The sequence below is a fragment of the Myotis davidii genome, unplaced genomic scaffold (assembly GCF_000327345.1).
Source record: "Myotis davidii unplaced genomic scaffold, ASM32734v1 scaffold210, whole genome shotgun sequence".
Lineage (NCBI taxonomy): Eukaryota > Metazoa > Chordata > Mammalia > Chiroptera > Vespertilionidae > Myotis > Myotis davidii.
Genome location: NW_006282396.1, coordinates 2,949,383 through 2,960,532, shown reverse-complemented (window position 1 = coordinate 2,960,532; position 11,150 = coordinate 2,949,383).

Here is an 11,150-nt window from a genome sequence, read left to right as displayed (position 1 = left end):
AAATTTTTTTTTTTAAAAAAAGAATTCCACTAAGACCTTAGCTCTCTTTTATAAGCTTGGGTTCCCACAATATCAAATAAAATAGTTTTATTTGGTGAGGTAGAAATACAGGGAAGTTGACTTATCTAAAATATTTATGAAGTCAAATGTGGAAACTATACCTTCTGAGATTCGAAAAAGGAATTAGACACTTAAATTGGTATTCCTTATGTTCATTTGGTTAAGATTTCTCAAGATACCAATTTGAAATATTTATGAAGTCAAATGTGGAAACTATACATTTGGAGATTCGAAAATAGGAATTTGACACTTAAATTGATATTCCTTGTGTTCATTTGGTTAAGATTTCTCAAGATATCAATTCGTTTTAATGACAGAAAATTTAACTAGATCAAAATTACAAAGTTTGCAGCAAAACTACTAATTCTGCAGTAGTTACCTTGTGGTTCCTTCCTACAGTGGTAGTAATTTGCTTTCACGTCCGACAATTTCAAGGATATGGTCATGATGGAGTTCTAGTGAACTGTTGGAATTCTGAAGTACCTAAGGGGACATCAATTGACCAGAATTTTCTATGCTGAAGTATCCTTCTTATTTGATCCAGTTTTGATAGATTGGCAAGAAGGAGGACACAGCTGGGCTTTTGGAACTGAATATGAGTAACTCCACCAGGCTTATTCCTTTACTATCTCTTTGGCAATGTCTTGAAGGAGTGTTGACTTCTAATGATTAACTTACTCAGGGTAACAATTTGATTGAGGTGCTATGAATGAGAGGGATCATCAGTGAACCTTGAGTACCAAAACATTTTTTCCATTTTTTTGTTGTTGTTGTTGTTGTGTTTTGTTTTTTTTTAAATGCTGAAATTGTGTTTGGAAGTTTTGTTTTGTTTTTTGTTTTTTGTTTTTTTTTAATGCAGAAAGTGTGTTTGGAAGAGATTTGTTGATGTTGTTGTTGTTTTAGAACTTCTAGTAAAGAAAAAATCAGAAGTTTTTATAGATACAATAGTATTTTTTTCATACTCAATCAGAAAAAAAAATGAGTTGGATCTTTTTTAAGTAGTTGTATATAGTTATTAGATGTTTTGATGAGAATCATTGATCAGCTGCTTCCTACATGCCCCCTACTGGGAGCAAGCCTACAACCTGGGAATGTTCCCTGACAGAGAATCGAACCAGCGAGCTCTTAGTGCATGGGGAGATGTTCAACCACTGAGCAACACCAACTGGGCTATACAACTTTTTTTAAGCTAGTCAAACCTAAAAAATGAACAGAAATGGAATGTGCCCATCTTTTAATATCACATAGCTGTCACAAAAGGTAATCTGAAGAAAGTGGAAAATGTCCAATGCAATACTTTATACCTACTTGTTGCTCAATAATTGTTTCATGAAAAATTGAATGAATAAATTAATTTGTGAAGTCACACATAAAAAGAATAAGTAATATATGATTTATGTGTATGAAGTCTATTACATTGCCTAGAAAATACATGCAAAAATAGAATGCAACCAAAGAACATTTTCTTCCATGTAAAATCAAAATAGATGTGTGCTACAATGATTGATAATCAGTTTGCACTGGGGCTTAGTTATGATTATTTATGAAACTGAGTGGAAAATGCATAATTGATTCAGATGATACTGATTGTCCTGAAAAAGCATGATAACAGTTGGAATTCAATTTATTACATGACGAATGCAACCAAAGAACATTTTCTTCCATGTAAAATCAAAATAGATGTGTGCTACAATGATTGATAATCAGTTTGCACTGGGGCTTAGTTATGATTATTTATGAAACAGAGTGGAAAATGCATAATTGATTCAGATGATACTGATTGTTCTGAAAAAGCATAACAGTTGGAATTCAATTTATTACATGAGTTTCTGACCATCCTAGGGGTCCCTTATGTCTAAGGATAAGAAGAGAAGACTATGATCAATTTTGAAATCTCTCTAAGGCAAACATATTTCATATCTACAATGTTTAGTTCAGCATAATTAACATGAATAATTCAGGATAGTTATGTTTCTTGTTATGTTTGAGAGCTTAGCTGGATTCTAACTGCCCTAGAAATGTTGTCAGAATGTAAATTTATCAGGAGAGAGTGGGAAGTAGGTAGTTTGATTAAAATGTAACATGTATTTTGAATTAACAATACTCAGGGTCTGAACAAAATGACCTCACCAATATTATTCTAAAGAAACAGATTTGCATAACTTTATCGATGACATCACTCTCTCTTCTCAACTCTTGACCCATCTCTACTGACATATTCAATTTCTCCCTTGATCAATATATTTTCATGGAAAGGATCATAGATTATTTTATAGGTCGTGTTAAGTTGAATACCAGCTAAATGAAGAAGTGTAATTTTAACCTGAAAAAAGTAGAAAGAAAAAAAAATCCCTCTGCTTTTATAAAAATGAGAATTTGAATCAATTTATTTGTACTGGGTCATGTTTGCCATATTTACTTCATTATGTAGCAAGACATTCACCTTTGTGAATGTCCAAGTCGGTTTTCTCTCACTGTGAGTAAAACCTACACAAAGGCAATAAGTTATAGGATAGGTTATAAGAGAATGGACTTTCTAAATTAAAGTAGGATGAAAAAATTATTCAATCTCTGAATCAATTTGAGATATTCTCAGTTTGAAACAGAATATCTGAATAGAACTTCTTGACTGCTGATAAATGAGAGCCAAACTGCAGCTAAGTGCTTCCCTGGGCTCCGGGTATGAGGAGGTTTTCTCCCATTGGCCTTTTATTTTGTGGGGCAGCAGTAGGTTGTTGCACTGGCCTCGAGAAATTACTGCTTTGATCTGGTCAAGGGGAGCCAGAGAGGCTTCTGGGACAGTTTGAGGGTGGACATTTCAGATGCAAGAAAAGGGTGAAAAGAAAGGGAGAGGGGTCTAAGAAGGATACCAGCGGGCACTTTATTGCCACTGGCCAAGGAAAAGACGATGATGAGGCTCTCAGTTTAGGCCAGTTGGCTTTAAAACTTCATGGGTCCTTGGAATCTGACTAAAATTACGCCCATCAAATATGCTTACTTTCATCTCTGCTGTTCCGTAGCATGGGACTGTCCTGTTACATGGAACTCTTAGAAAGAAGTGAAAGAAATGAAAGAAAATGTAAGCCACCGATGTCTTCAGTTGTGTCTTTTCAATTTTTTTTAGAACAACGTTTCATATCTCTTGGATATGAAAGTTCACCTGAATTCAAATCTAGCGCTGTCATTTATAAGCTGTGGGTCACTGGGCAATTTAATGTATTTGAGTAAATTACTTAATGTCCTACATATATTACCCATATAATATTATTTATATGTTATAAATGTGTATAAATGTGTAATTCATATGTATTTAAATATAGCTTCAATTACTTGTCCAATCATTTCCTTTGGATAAAAACATTTTCAGAAATGAAATTGCTTCATGGAAATGAATGTATTATTTAGGTCATTTTATTAAAATGTACAGATTATTCTCTATATTTTTTCTAGCAAGGTGTGGAAGAATCAGAGTGTATTTCTTCCACACCTTTTCCAAATGTTAAGTAGTATCATACTTTTAAATCTTGTTAACACTATAGTAAAAATATATTGTTAATTATTCTATTTGCATATTCCTGATATGTTAGGGATTGTTAGACCATTGTGTGTAAAGTTAGGTATTTCTATTTTTTGAATATTTGCTATTTAAATTCTTAGTTTTTTCCTCCACGTGTGTTCAACTTTTCCTTAAAATTTGGGAGAATTACTTGTATATTAAAATTATTGCTAATTATTCTCACATATATTCATTTTTTTTCTCAGTTTATATTATATTTTTCTCTATAGACTTTTTTAAATGGCATGTATGTATTTTAAAGCTTATAAAAAGATACTTATGTTTCTCTTGATAGCATTTGTCTATTCCTGTTAATGAAATGTCTTTAATTTTTATCAATAAATATCCAATCTGTCTATAGTAAGTTATTAGGGATTTAACTGACTCAAAGCATAATTTATCATGTAATAAAGTCTTAAAAGACATTTTTTTGTGTTTGGAATCATTTTAGATTTATAGAAAAATGCAAAGATAACAGAAATTTCTCATTATATCCTTATCCAGCTTGCCTTAGTGTTAACATTTTATAAAACCATAAGTATAACTGATAAAATTAAGAAATTAATATTGGTGCAATGTGAACTAAATTATAGATATTGAGATTTATTTGGTTTCATTTTTGTAACTTTCATTTTCTTTTATATGTCTTCTGCTTCTATGTCAAGACTGATTTTTTCATTATTATTAATTTATAAATTAATGTTTGGGGAGCAAAGCCAAATTATTATTCTTAATAAATTTTGCTTAGCTGTGCTGGAGAATATGTTTATACTTCCAAATAAACTTTAAAATTATGAAGTAATATTTAAGAAAATGTATTATTAAAGTTTATTTTTTTTCTTAAGATTAACTTTGGGAGAATTAATATCTTTACATTGTTTTTCTTAATGTATATATTTTGAGTCTCTTGGTATAGCATTCCCCCTACCCCCCTTCATAGGCACAAAGTAGTCTCTTCTTCTGGTTTGCCAGGCCCGTCTCAGTCTAATGTTTTATGGAGAAAATGCCCCTGATTTCTCTCCTTGTAGTTTGGGAATAGCTGACTCCACTCTACACCCCCAGAGGCATCTTAAATCTCTGCTGCTGTTGCCAGTCACCCATCTTAAAACAATGGAATGGGTTTCAGTGAATGTTTCTGATGCTACCTCTGGGCCCTTCTATATTAAGCAGGCTACCTTTTTGTTTACTTTACAAGAAGTCTCAAAATAGGTGGTTTCATCATAAGATCAAAGCCCAAGAATCTTAATTTCTATCTCTCTGTACTACTGTTTTCTGCCCTCGGGTCCACGATGGAGGCTGCCTATCCAGACAGTATGTTCTCATATCAGGATCCCAAGTGGGAAGAAAGGGAGTATTTCGAGAAAAGGCTCATGTTTTCCAAAGTGGTCAGAACTGTGTCACATGGCCATCCCTAACTATAAGAGAGATTGGGAATCATGTTCCTGGAATAGGTACTGTATCCACCATTATTGGCTTAGATCAACCCTAGGTCTGGAAATAACGAGTTCTGTTAACAAGGAACAATAGGGAGCAATTGGTGCTGAATAAATAATCACTGTAGTTGCCAGTTCTCTGGCTGGAAATGACCACAACTGTACAATAGAATGAATAACTGCCTTATGAAAAAAGTCCCTATTCCATTTTTCCTTTTGCTCCTAGCTTAATCTCAAGACATCTCACTTAGGGGTTCTACTCTAACTTAGATCCAATTCTTGAAGCTTCAGCATGAAATATCTTCCTTTGCTATATAATTTAAGTTCTTTTGAACATCCAAATTGTGATTACTCAACTTTTCCTCTTAAGCCATTGGCCAGAATTTGGTCATAGGCTCGTTCCTAAACCAAAAGCTATCAATAAAGGCAGGACTCCCTTTAGACTAGGGTTTCTCAACTTTTACACTATTGCCATTTGGGACTATATGGATATGGATATATATGTGTAAATTTATATATGTATTTGGGTTTTAGTAAATATATATATTAATGTGGAACTGCCTTGCGCATGCTAAAAAGTTTAGCAGCACCTCTGGATGCTACCCATAAATACCATGCCCTCTCCATAATGTGAAAATCCAAAATGTCTTTTGACATTGCTAAATGTCCCTGAAGGTAAACTGTCCCTAGCTGAGAATTCAGCTTTAGACTAATAAAGCTCACTATTAAAGATAAAGATAAGCTGAACTTCCCCGTTATCTGAGAGAGAGGGGTCTACTCTATTCAAAGCAAAACTGAAGGAAAAGTGAATGACATGTGGGTGATCTTCAGGTAAATTACATACTTAAATCATGTTTAAATTGCATGTTTAATACTGCTGATGATCAATCCAGGATAATTTTGACACTGCCCAGTTAGGCTGCTATCCACTGTCTTACCGCGATTGCAGGGGAATGTCTGTAACGCACAAGCCTCACTCCTTATGAAAGATCTCATTTCTGCCATTGACCATGACTGCCCAGAGGAGCTACAGCCTATAATTTCAACTGAATGAGAAATGAAGCAATTCTCAGTTCCCTACATTAGCACATCATTGTTAGCATCTGAAACTTGTCAGCAGTTGCAAGATTTTCAGAACATTTCAGGTGACTTGAAGCACATTGGGATAAACCTGATACCTATTTAATAAATTGGATCAATTGGTAGCACTTGAACTGACCTGTCCTTTTGTGCACCTGCCTGACGGGGAATACGCAGTATTAGGATCTATCTTGCATCCATTCTGAATCTTTTGCTATGTCCCTCCTTTTTTTTGCAAGGAAGTCCCACACTTCTCAGGAACCTCTGAACAAGACAGAGGTCCTCTATATTGCTTAACCATGAAGATGACAAGTGGAAGATACATATCAATTATTTTGGTGTTTACTGGAACATAATGCAGGATAAACCCCTCTCACAGCCTGTAGAATGGTTATATGTATTATTACATGCTGGCATTAATCTCTTCCTTTTAGGAGCCTTTCCCAGATACTGGCTTAGGTGCCTGGGGCACTGATTTCTGTTTTAATGCTACCAGATGCTGGTATCAAGCTGCTTTCCTCTGGACTTTTTGTCACTTGTATCACACAGTGATGATCCTGTTATTTTAAACCAAGCAACAGTCTCGGATAAATAAAGCTTTTGATGTGACTTTTTTTTTTAGCTGAAATAGGCTCCCATGGAATGGAGTTATAAATGTGTGCACTCATTCATTCACAAAAACATTTATTTAGTAGGCACTGTATAAGTTTGTAAGGTTATATTGATGATTGAGGCATGATTTCTACCATCAAGGAACTCAGGGTGTACATACATATATGTATTACACATGTATATATAATTAAACTAGCTTCTAAAAGATGTCATAATAGGAATGAACAAAATGATGTCCAAGGACAGATGTAATGAACTTCTGAAAGCAGCCTATAGGTCAACTTCCTAGCAGGAAACAAGGCACATTCAGTGAATTAAGAATGAACTAAGAAATACCTGAAAATAATTAACTGAGTAGGAATTAGTAAAACAACGATTTTTGAAGATGTGAGATAGATTTGGAGAAACAGAACAGAATGGTGAGGCATTGAGGGGCTAGCAACAGTGGGAGCCTAAAGGGGCAAAAGAAGAATGAGACTGGAATTCATCAACATGGTAGACATAGAAAAGGAACTCTCCACAGCACCCGAGGCCCTGGGTTAAAGAACAAGATGAATACAGCAGACAAACGGTAGTCTAGGAGGGGGCAGAGGTGGGTGTGTGCGCAGAGTGCAGAATAAATGTCCCGACTTTTATCACTGCCTACCTTTGATTTAGTGTTGCGTCCTCTAGTTAGCTGTATCCAATTAGAAAACAAAGGGTATGGTGATGTATTTTATACAATCAGCTCCTTGGCAAACAGGGAAGGGGAGAAAGGGTAAGAGTGGTAAATCTGCATGCCAGCAGGATTGGATGCATGGAGAGAGTTTGCTGGTCGGGGAAAGACAGCTGCAGCCAGATTGAGAAAGGCTTTGGGCTCTCATCTCACTTAGTAGAGGTGAGAAGAAATGGGCAGGATCGAGACAATTTGGTTTTATTCTTTAACTTTTTCCTTTGCTATATAAGTAACCTCAGCAAAGGATTGTATGAATGAGTATTGTGTGCATGTGTGCGCTTTGCTTTCTTATTTGCAAAAAGGACGATTCTTAAAATGTTAAGATGACCTTCAAAAGGTGTTTTTAAAGAAGACTTTTAGTATTATTTCATAGAAGCAACTACTATAAGCACTAAGAAAAAAATAGGTTTTAATATGTTCTTTGATGGATTTTTTTCTTTTTTTAGAAAGAGGAAGGTAGAAGGAGAGTGAGATAGAAACATTGATGAGAGAGAAACATCTGTCCATTGCCTCTTGCATACCCCCTACTGGAGGTTGAGCCCACAACCTGGGCAGGTGCCCTGACTGGGAATCAAACCTGTGGCCTCTTGGTGCATGGGACGATGCCCAACCAACTTAGCCACACCAACAGGCAAGAAAATAGTTTTCATAGCAGAAAAGGTTCATAATCATACCCCAAATGCAAAGCATTGTAGCTATGTCGACCTTGAGGTGCCTAAAGGACTCATAAGAGATTTGTAAGTATGACATCCATGCAGATACTAATGTTTAGTTTTTCAGATCACATATCAGGTTGATCAGAGATGCCCAGGTTTTTAGGTCCTCATTAAAATGAAGGCCTTAGGGTGCTATGTTATTTTGCCCCCACTCCCATTTCATCTGGGTTCTAGACAGCTGAGATTTTTAAAAGATGCTTAGAAATAATTGGCCAAAGACTTATGTATTGCCATCAGGTTTTATAATTAGGTAGGCTTTTTCCCTCCAAATTTAGTTGGACAAATGACAAAGGATGAGCTGTTTGTGTATCATTAATCTGTATCCTCATTAGCTAAAGTAAGATCTTCAGTCAACAGGAAGAGATGGGGCTAATGATGGTTTTTGGCTGTTTGATTGTTTATCACTCTTTTTGTCATTTTTCATCCTCTACATCCCCTTGATTGAGCCAATTGTGAATATAAGCAATCAATAAAACTCCAGGTGCTATGACTTGGCACTTCTCTTGCATATGCTATGTGAGATGGAGAAAATGAAGCTGTAGTATAGTTAACCAATAAACAGTTTAAGGAAAAAACCCCATAACAAAACCTTTGAACATTTTCAAGCAAACACAATACATTTATATTTTGTGGATACACATTTGTATATAATTACGATTAGAACATTACTTAGGCAGAATAAATATGTAATATGAACCAAGAAAAGGTATATTTTAGTCAAATAAAGATTTTATATTTTAATATATATTCCATTAGCAATAATTATTGCACATGAGCATTTTTAATAATTGACAAGCTTTAAAGAATTTTGATAGATTTTTTTTCACATACTAACAAGAAAGAAAAAATATTGACATTTATTTTGGTACCTAAGATTTCAACAACCCAGTAAACACTTTATAGGCATGTTATCAATTAGCCTACAGACAATAAATTTTTTCCAACATGATTCTGCCACATATCAAAATAAAATGGATTATAGAGAAAATATGAACCATTAGACCTGTGAAAATCATTAGAAAATATAATAAATTATTTTACTTAGTAAAATACCCTGTACATCTATCCATGTTGTTGCAAATGGAAAGATTTCATTCTTTTTTTATGGCCAAGTAATAGTCTATTGTAGATATATATATGACATTCTTTATCCACTCATCTATTAATGGGACTTATGTTGCTTCCATATCCTGGATATTGTCAATAATGCCACAATGGGCATAGAGTGAAAATAGTCACATGGATGAAAACTACAGCATAGGGGATATAGCCAACATATTGTAATATGTATGTATGTTGACTGCCAGGTGAGTCCTAGAAATATCAGGGGGATCACTTCATAAAGTATATGTTTTTCTAACCACTATATTGTGCATCTGAAACTAATATAAAAATAATATTGAATGTAAATTGTAATGGGAAAGTAAAAGTTAAAAAATATATGATATTGTAGTTTTGATTTGCACTTTCCTAATACCTAGTGAAGTTGAGCATATTTTCATATAGCTGTTGGCCATTTGTATGAGACACCACCTTACAACTATTAAAATGTCTATAATCAGCCCTGACCGGTTTGTCTCAGTGGATAGAGCGTCGGCCTTCGGACTCAGGGGTCCCGGGTTCGATTCCGGTCAAGGGCATGTACCTTGGTTGTGGGCACATCCCCAGTGGGGGGTGTGCAGGAGGCAGCTGATCGATGTTTCTCTCTCATCAATGTTTCTGGCTCTCTATCCCTCTCCCTTCCTCTCTGTAAAAAATCAATAAAATATATTTTTAAAAATGTCTATAATTAATAAGACAAGTAATAGAAAGTATTGGAGAGGCTGTGGAGCAACAGGAACCCTCATTTACTGCTGGTTAGAATGTAAACTGTTATAGCCATTATGGAAAACAGTATGGAGGTTCCTAAAAACATTAATAGTATACTTGTGTATGTTGTAAGTTGGTGGTCTAGTTTCATTTTTTTTTTGCATGTACCTGTCCAATTTTCTCAACACTATTAATTGAAGAGGTTCCATTTACTCCATATTATGTGCTTGCCTCCTTTGTCAAATATTAATTGAGGATAATGGCCTGGGTTGATTTCTGGATTATCTGTTTTGTTTTATTGATCTGTATGCCTGTTCTTGTGCCATTACCAAGCTGTTTTCATTATGCTGATTTTGTAGTATAACTTGATATCTGGTATTGTGATCCCTCCAACTTTGTTTCTTTCTCAAATTGCTGCAGATATTTGGGGTCTTTTTTGGTTCTATATAGATTTTTGGAGTATTTGTTCTAGATTTGTGAAATATGCCACTGGTATTTTAATAGGAATTGCATTGAATCTATAGATTGCTTTGGGTTGTATAGACATTTTAATGGTGTTAATTCTACCAATCAATGAGGTCAAGGGAAACTAAAGAGAAAATAGACAAATGGGACTATTACAAAATAAAAAACTTCTGCACTGCAAAATAAACTGTCAACAAAATGAAAAGGGAGTGGTAGAACATATTTGGCAATGATACATCTGATAAAGGGTTAATATAAAAATATATAAAGAACTTATACAACTTAACAAAAGGAAGACAAATAATCCAATAAAAAAAATGGGCAAAGGACCTAAATAGTTCTCCAAAGAGGACATACAGAAGGCAAAGAGACTTATGAAAAAATGTCAAAGTCACTGAGCATCAGAGAGATGCAAATAAAAACAATAATGAGGTATTACCTCACACCTATCAGTATGGCTACTACCAACAAATCAACAAATGACAAGGGCTGGTGAGGATGTGGAGAAAAGGGAATCCTAGTACACTGCTGGTGGGAATGCAGACTGGTGCAGCCACTATGAAAACAGTATGGAATTTCCTCAAAAAATTAAATATGGAACCTCCATTTGACCCAGTGATCTCACTTCTAGAAATATATCCTAAGAAACCCAAAACACCAATCAGAAAGAATGTATGCAACCCTACATTCATAGCAGCACATCC